This window comes from Lygodium microphyllum, chromosome 13 (assembly GCF_053477565.2).
Source record: "Lygodium microphyllum isolate KBCC chromosome 13, Lygodium_microphyllum_v1.1.10, whole genome shotgun sequence".
Lineage (NCBI taxonomy): Eukaryota > Viridiplantae > Streptophyta > Polypodiopsida > Schizaeales > Lygodiaceae > Lygodium > Lygodium microphyllum.
The window spans coordinates 52451667-52460688 of NC_141147.1; positions in this window are offsets into that span (position 1 = coordinate 52451667).

The following is a 9022-nucleotide window of genomic DNA, read 5'->3' on the forward strand; positions in this document are numbered from 1 at the left end:
GGGATTAAACCCTTCGACCTAGACCGCGAAGCCCATCTGGAGTACAACCCCAATTTCTATTCTTGGCTCCTTCACAAGTAGCCGACCATGCCGAAAGACCTACACCTTCTAACCCTCATCCTAGGAAGGATTCTTCTCAAACTAAAAGGGGAAGGGGTGAGGTGAATCAAATCAGAAGTAATAAAGCAAATCAAAGCCATGAAGTATGTAGATATACATGGTGAAAAACGGATGGGGTAGGAAAGAGGACACAAAAACTTTGAATTAAAAGGCAAAAAGTCAAAGTCTGAAAAGCGAATCTGCACGAGAATTTAATGAGTTCATTCAGAAGCATAAAGTTTTTTTTGTTTTAGCGATTACTATGTCGTAAGCACTAACGAAAATTACGGTTATGACAGGAACAAAAGATGTCACAATAGGACTGAGCCCACAGACTCCCCTTCACAGAAGAAGAGAGAACGCGGTACAACATCAACCTGGAGAACCATGCCTATAATCACCTGAAATTCTGGACTATCCACAATTTGGAAGAATTAGTGGCCAAAGAAGAGGCGGCCATGAGCATCGTGGAAAGTTGCAACCTTAAAAAGTACCTGGAAAGTTTCTCACGAGAACCTAAGCACACAAGCTGTGTGGAATTCCGCAGGACCTACAATCTCGATGGAGAGTGCGGCACTGTCACAGTGGGGAGAGGACAAAATGCTAAGCGTCCATCTAACCCCGGCCTTGGTGGAGAAGAAGCAAAAGAGGGACATGTATGCCATGCTGGGGATGAGAAAGGAGGAGGTGCTGACGAATGATAGCATCAGTATCCAAGACATCTCCAGTGCAGAAACCAGGCTACAAGCGAAGCTTGTACATGCCCTCTTCTCCAGCTAGTACTATAATGCGCTAATGCACAGGATCAACGTACCAATCCTGGAAAATATAGCGGCTCAAACCCTACACAAAGTTGACTGAAACGGCTACGTGCGTAAGACTATCGATCAGGCAACCTGAGCTCTAGCATTGGGAAGCCTGCCAGCAGGAGGAGAATCACCGATATCGAAGGCCGCAGAAAGAAAAAGGGCTTCCTCCAAAGCCTCATTCATCGCATATGGGGGCATTTTAAAGGCGCTTATCCAGGAGGCCATAAAGGAAGCAGAAGAGGGGGAGGGAGAAACACCCCACCCCATCAACAACAGGATAGGTCTAGCGATAGGACGGAGACAGAGGAAGAAGGGGAAGAACAAAAGAGCAAAAAGCTGGTTAAGGAGAGTAAGAAAAAAGTAGCGCAGAAAAAGAAGAAATAGGATGAAGGCCGTAGAAAGGAAAGGGAGGACTTGGAGAAAGTGAAATGACAATCCCTCAAGAAGGCAGAGGAGAGAGAAAGGAAGAAGAAGCAGGAAGAAGAAGAGACAACGGAACAAGTAAGGCAGGCTAAAAAGGTGTCCAAGTGGGAAGCCGAAAGGAAAAGAAAAGAAGAGCAGGAGGAAAAAGAAAAACTAGAGGAATGATGCAAAAAGGGCGAGGAGGAAAGAAAAAGAAGAGTTGTGGAGGAGGACGAGGAGTTAAGAAAAAAGGAGGAGGAGGACCTGGCAGAAGCTACCCGCCAGTCAATCGAGCAGCAGTGCAGGGCTGATAACCTAGAAGCCTAGAATCAGCCCAAGGAAGAGAGGCCTAGCTCCAGCATGCAGGCCCCAGAATCCACACCCCCCACAGCTCCAGAAGGAAAAGACAAAGCACCCTTGCATCCCATCCCCACCCTCATGGCGACCCCAGTGAAACCATTACGCCCACCCCTAGCATCCCCACCAGCTTGGAAGTGTCCAACCTGGTGGCCTGGATGCAATACTTCATCAGCAAGAAAATGGCCCAAGGGAAAAGCACGGAGATGGCCATGGGGCCAAAAAGGCCAGCTGTAGATGTTGAATCAAGGTAGGATCAAAAGTGCCCGCGCTTGGAGGCCTCAACCACCCCCACCCACACAACAATGACGCCGCAAGCCGGTTACGACAAATACATCGCTGAGCTACTCTCCCAACTGGAGAAGGCCAAGGAGGAGAAAAGGACGGCTGTGGCTAAGTTGATGGCAGAAAAAGAGTCAATGGCGGCTTTCCAATTGGAAAAAACCCGCAGCATCTCCATGCAGCAACGCCAAATCTTTGAACTCAAGCAAGAGTTGAAGGCCAAAGAAAATAAGGAAGAGAGTTACAAGCAGTAGTTGGAGGATGAGAACCAGGAACTCGTGCAGATGCAGAGGGAGTACAAACTCCTCTGATGTAATATAAGGAACTGGAGTCGAAGTATAAGGAACTGGAGTCAAAGACCGCTACTAGTGAGCAGATGATGGGGGAGCTAAACGCCAAGGAAGAGGAGAGGATCCAAGAGAGGGAGCAGCAATGAAAGAAGATCGAGTCTATCTCCGATCAGCTACGTCTCGGGAAGACAGAACAAGACAACATGAGCAGAGAGCTCAAAGCCCAGGAGCAGAAGCTCGTAACCCTAGCTCAAAAGCAGGGGGAGAGCATGGAAGGCATGAGCAAAAGGGCCGAGGAATGGGCTACGCAGAACGAGGCATGTGTGAAGGCTCTAGCACGGCGCCTCACCTTGGTGGAGAAGGAAAAAATCTTGGCAGAAAGCAAAGCGGGCGCCATCCAGATAGCCTTCACTGCCCAACAACAAGCCTTCCTCAATACACTGCTGGATACAACTCAACCAGAGGGAGCGGAGCCATTGGAGGTGGTAAAGAAGAAATTAAGCATCGCACGCAGAGCTCTGCATGCGGGGCTGCAGATGCCACCCCAACCTACAGAGGTAAGGCTGGGCCTAGAGGAGCAGCGAAAGTATCTACTACTGCCCGGCCTAACCCCTCAGGAGGCAGACACCCTCAGCTTTGAGGAAAGAACACTACCAGAAAACCAGCAGGGGGAGGAAGTCAATTTCAGAATTTACATGAACAGGTTCAGAGAAGATGTAATCCCACAGCCCCCCTCGCTGCACGAACAAGATCCAGCAACAACCCGACCAGCCCCCCTTGGACAGACAGGCCATCCTTAAAGAGTGGCAGAAAAAGCTGGTGGAAGATGCCAGAAAACGGCTTCAGGCCAAGCCCGTCGTGCAGCCATCCGCTCCCCTCCCACCATGCCCCGAAGACCTACCTATGCAATTCCACGCAGAACTGGTGGTCTGGGAACGCCAAGAACTGGAGAAGGAGCCTTTCTCCTTCAGTTTTCTTATGCGTGATAGTCTGAGAAGGGTCCTGCCGATCAAGGCGATGGAGGAAATGATAGCGGCTGGCAGCCGACTAGGCCAAAGGTGGTTGGAGGACAGGGCAAGAACCCCCACCTTGTGGGGCAGGGAAGAGGCCAAATTCTGGCAAGACAAGATATACAAGGTGCCACACACAGTGAGGGGCTACGACTACCAACCCCTCTGGAGGAGGCGAATATGTAATACCAACATGCTCGCCTGGATGGCTTTTTGTATCCCGCGAGCGGAACGACCCCATGTTTATGGCGTATCCCCGGAGGGTAGGTGTAGATTTTGTCGCCACCCTCCATGGGAGGCACAACTTCCCCGTTATCTACAATGCCAACACCACTTCCTTTGAAAATGCTCTACTTTTTTATCTAGGAAGCCTGCCCGCCTCCATGATGTGTTTTCTTGCGGAGTTCTCCTCCTGCCCAGATCCCACATTCATAACCACCTATAATTACCTTAGGCTCCTTAAACTCCTACTTAAGCAAGATCCGGCACCGCAAGAAAGCGGCTTGCCTCCTCTCTTTTTTTATCCTAATGCTATCGATAGTTGTGCCATGATCCGCTTAATGATGCGGGCTAGCCTTCTACCTTCATTTTGCCTAGCGCTCCTAGAGAATATGAGCGACAGCCAATTCACTAAGTACAACCACCCCTTCCTATCCACCACCTCTCTCAATGTCCACATGAACCTGAAAGGGTACATGCAGAGCCATCAATTTTTATGCAAATCCATCCGCCGGCCCTCCCCCCCTCATTCTGAGACGAGAGCTAGCCTTGACTGTCATTCTCCTCATGTGATACTATCCCACAATGTGGCAAAAAAAAAAACATTGCACCTAGGGGTCCTTAAGTCAGGCATGTCCAGTGACCTCGGCCGGCTGGCTCCACTCCTAACCCCCTAGCCCTTTTTGATCCCCCACGTCACGCTTAGGGCACATCAATAGCAGGACACACCTAGGGAAGTAACACTCCCCTATGGTTCGACCTGTCACCCTAAGCCACTAGCACCACTCCCCCTTGGCACAAAGGGGGTCCTCAAGTGTGGGACATCACCCAGGCTCACTTCCCCATTTCACTAGCAAGATCACACCGCACAAACACGCTGACAACAGCCGTCCCCCAGGTAGAGCACCGCACCTTCTTCTTCAAGAACACCACTTCCGCCCAACCACCAACTTCGGAGGCCCTCATTCACCCATGCAATCCACTGAGCTAATTTGACGACCATCGTTCTTGAGCTTCCATAAACCCCTGAGTCTACATGTGGCCCTTAACCTTATACCCACGCCAAAAGTGCCATGGGACTGGCACCCGTCTAGGAGGGGGGTAATGTTAACCCCAAGCCAAGATGGTGAAAAATGGAGAAAAAGCAAAGGAAGATGAACAAAAAGAGCGAAGACATGCAAGCGGCCCCTAAAGATGGACCGGGGCAAAAAGCACAACCATAAAAGAAAAGGCGCCTCAAAAACTCAAAAAATCTTTGTAAAAGAGTGCCAGGCTCCCTCCTGTGCCTATTGTAAAATATTAGATGGGTGTAGGCTAGAGGCACGGGGCTAAAAGAGGAAAATGGAAAAAGGACCTTGCCACAATGGCCGGTCATGTAAAAAAGGGATGGGTGCCCATGGGATTTTAGGGTTTGTATATATAAAGTTCAAAAAGTGAATAAGAGATCATTCTTTGGTGTGTGGCAAAAGGAGTCTTCTTCTTCTTCTCTCCTTCTCACCTTCTTGCTTGTGTGTGCTCTTGAGAGAGGGAGTGTGAAAGTGTGAGGGAGTGAGTGTGTGGGAGAGTGAGGGATCAAGAGGATGAAGCTCTTCACCATCTCCTCTTCTTCTTCTTCTCTCCCCTTCTCTCTCTTCTTGCGCACACGGCTATGGAGGATGGCGCTTGGAGGTGGAGAAGGCTTGAGGATGCTTGAGCTAACATCTAGAATCGTGGAGCTACTGGTGTATGGAAGAGAGGAGGCAACTCATATCGACGCTAAGGTAAGCTCACTACACCCGTAGGATCTGGCTAGGTGAGAGATAGCCATTAGAGCTCTCTTGGAATGCTTGAAACAATAAGCGGTCCGTGGGTGTTGTCGGTTGAGCGAAAGCTCCCACATGCATACTTTTCCATATGTGCAGGCACCAACCGGGCATAATCCAGCATCAAATGACTATGTAGCATGAGCATAAAGTGCAATGACAGAGGGCTGCCCTATTTTGAGCTAGCTCTGGATTGTGTAAAATAGTCAATGACTGATTAAATTCAGCCCCAAAAGCATCTCACATCATAGGTATACATTCCCCTAGCATTCGGGGCCTATTCGGGACCAACCGAGCAACCAATGTCAATGCCAACCAAGCATAAACATAAAGTGCTGATGTAACACTATTTGTGATTGTCTGTGGATTGTGGAAAATAGTCCTAGAGTGAGATAAATCAATCCACGAATCAATGCCAATGATAACCACCAATGTCAAGTATCAAGGGGGTGTTTCCAAGTGCCAAATGAAGTGTTTTCAAGCTGCCAATGAGTACCAAGGGAGGGCTTAAGTAAAAAATGAATTTTTTTAAGGTCTTAAAAATGTCCCAAACTGATCTGGGGCCCGTGTAAGGGATGGGAAAGGTCAAGGCAAGGTTGGGGGAGTAGTCAAGGACCCCCTTGAGCATCCTCTTGAAGGGCAAAGTCACCGGTAGAGTGTAGGCATCACAAGAAGCAAGAGGACATGGCTGCCCTGCTTCAAAAACTTGTGGACTAAAGTAAAATAACAAACTAGAGCTCCAATACATTTAAAGGAATGCCCTAAGCGTGCCCAAATGGGCCGGGTAGGTGCTCGAGAAGCCGAGAAGTGATGGGAGCTCGAGAGAGTCGGCTATGGCTGCCGGGAAGGAGACCCAATGAGTGTAGGTAATCAATAGGAAGCTAAAGGAGTCACAAACTAAGTCGTAATGCTCAAGCAACCATGCTCTAATACCAATTGAAAAGTGAGAAGGATCGAAGCTTGCTTGGAAGAGCTATAGCGAGAGAGCAAGAGCAAGAAAGAGAGAGAGACCAAATGGGAACTCCAACAGTCACAAGGTGTGACTAGGCCTTCCTTTATTCAAATTGTCACTAAAAGAATAAAAAATAAAGTAACATTGATGGGTGCATGCCACCTGCAGTATGCAGTGGTGGGTACTATGCAGAGGCACCTTTACTCCCGAGAGAGAGAGAGAGAGAGAGAGAGAGAGAGAGAGAGAGAGAGAGAGAGAGAGAGAGAGAGAGAGAGAGAGTGTGTGTGTGTGTGTGTGTGTGTGTGTGTGTGTGTGTGTGTGTGTGTGTATGTGATCTATAGAGAGATTTAATTAGTTTCTACCACATAACATCAACTAGATGCAATAAAAAAAGTATATGGTATCCAATTTACCTCCTGTTTATGTCCTTGAATTGGGGAGTTAGGATCAAGAGGAATGATGTCCATGCTCCAACACTCCCTTCATATTTAACTTGCATGCGAACAAGGGTGTTGGTGAACTAAGTGTAGGCAATCCTTAATGAGGTCCACATGTGCTTGTCATCCTTCAACTCAAAGTAGATGCACATGAATGTTGTGGCTACTATATCATCTACCTTTAGATGTATATCTCACTTTATTTCTATAGTAGGCTCATTCACATTTGCAGCCATCGTTGAAATCATGGTCCATAAATCCTTTAAGAGAGACTAGATTGATATTATGTCATTATGACCACATTTTATCCATTTCATAAAATATGCAATGTTACAAGTAAGAAAATATCAACTCATTAAAATACAAGTTGTTCTTAAATGTTATTCACACTTTACATCTCTCAAAATCCATGATTACAAAAAACTAAAAGTTAAGCTTTAACCTTGAGATTGATAATCATCTTATTATTATTTTAGGCCCAATCTAGCTTTTTTTCTTTATTTGTTCAAGTGATTTCAAAGTGTTAGATTGAGTTGTTCCTAAATGGCACTCATTAAGTAATCCACAAAGAAAATCATATAAGCAAGTGCTTCATGCTTCAACTCATGTTAGCTTAAAAAGTGATCACTCATTTTCATTTCTTCATGGTTATTATTTAGATCAAGGAAGATCTATATGTAGATTCATTGAAAACTTTTTTGGTTTAAGTAATCCAATGCAAAAAAAGTCATATAAGTAAGTAGTTGTGTCATGCTTCAATTCAATATGTTTGCTTTAAAAAAGGGGTTTCCAACACTCATTTCTTCAACGGTCATTATTTAGATCAAGGAATATCCATACCTAGTTTCATTGAATATTATTTCTAAATATGTTAAGATAGAGAGGCAAATAATATGATCCTCCCACCAAAAGAAGAATGCACCCCAACCCAGTTTAGTGACAAATTAGCCAACAAGTTGCATTTTGTAAAGCCACTCAAAGCTATTATACAAATTCTTTTGTATTACATATAGCCTTAATGTGTGTTAGTGGAGCCCCGAGAGGAACACCAAGGAAAAGGGAATTCTCTTGCAAGAAAATCTATCTTGTAACATCAACAAGCTTATTTATCATGTTTCATATGATCACAATGAAGAAAAGAACACCAAGCACAACAAATCTTCATGCAGCATCATGTAGATCTCCCACGGTTTTTAATAGAATCAACCATATTCTTCAACATCTTCACAAAATCCATCAATAGAACAAAGAAAGCAAAGAAATACACCATCTTTGAATGGAAATACATCACATAGTATTCATCTTCAATATCTTCATAGTCTTCTCTCTCAATCTCTCATATACAATCACTCTGTTTCAGTAGAATTGGCTATCTCTGACTCTCTCTCTCTCACTCCGTCGATAATACATCATATCCTCACTACAATCTCTCAAAAATTACTCTCAATAAACACTCTTAGGTCGTGGATACCCCTCCCAAGAGGTATGTCTGATATGAAGGGTCACCAGAGCCACTACAGTGTCTCTTCACAGCTCACTACTGTCACTTCACTCTAGTCTTCACTTGAGTCTTCAGCAGCTACTTCTTCCACTTCCTCCAGCTCTTTTGCACTTGTATTCACCTCTTTCCAAGGCTAGAAAACTTTCCCCAAAGTCACACATACATTCCACAGAACACTTACAGAAGCATACAGAACAGTCTACAGAACAGTACCAGAACAGCTACAGTACAGAACAGAACAGAGATAGAACAGAAGTAGAAGCTATACAGAAGACCTACAGAAGGTTACAAAAGGTTATCAAAACCTCATAACTCACTCTCAAACCATTTCAAACTCTCACAAACCATTCAATAAACTTTCTCAATATCTCATTCTTCATCAATCAATACTTCATCCCTCCTTACAGAAGACAATCAGAACAAAACAAAGCAAAACAGAACAAAACAGAAGGTATACAGAACCATTCAGAACCTATCAGAACATCACAGAACCATCAACAAACATCATGAACTTCCAAAACACAATCAATATCATCCAAAACACTCTCAAACCACTTCCAAATCAATCAATCATCTCATAAAATCAACCATTCAGCTCTCAAAAACAACAAAAATCAGCCAAAAAACAAGTCATTTCAACACTCAACATATCCCCACACTTAATAAGGAAGTGTCCTCGCGACCCAGGAAAAAGTGAATACAAGTTCAAGGAAAAGCTCAACTTTGATCGTCAATATCTTTTCAAAAACAATCCATCCACCACGACCCCAACTTATAACCTGTTTCTGATATAAAAATTCAAAGAAAGGAAAACCCTTTATACATTAACACCTCTTATCAAACTAAAAAATCACCACAAATT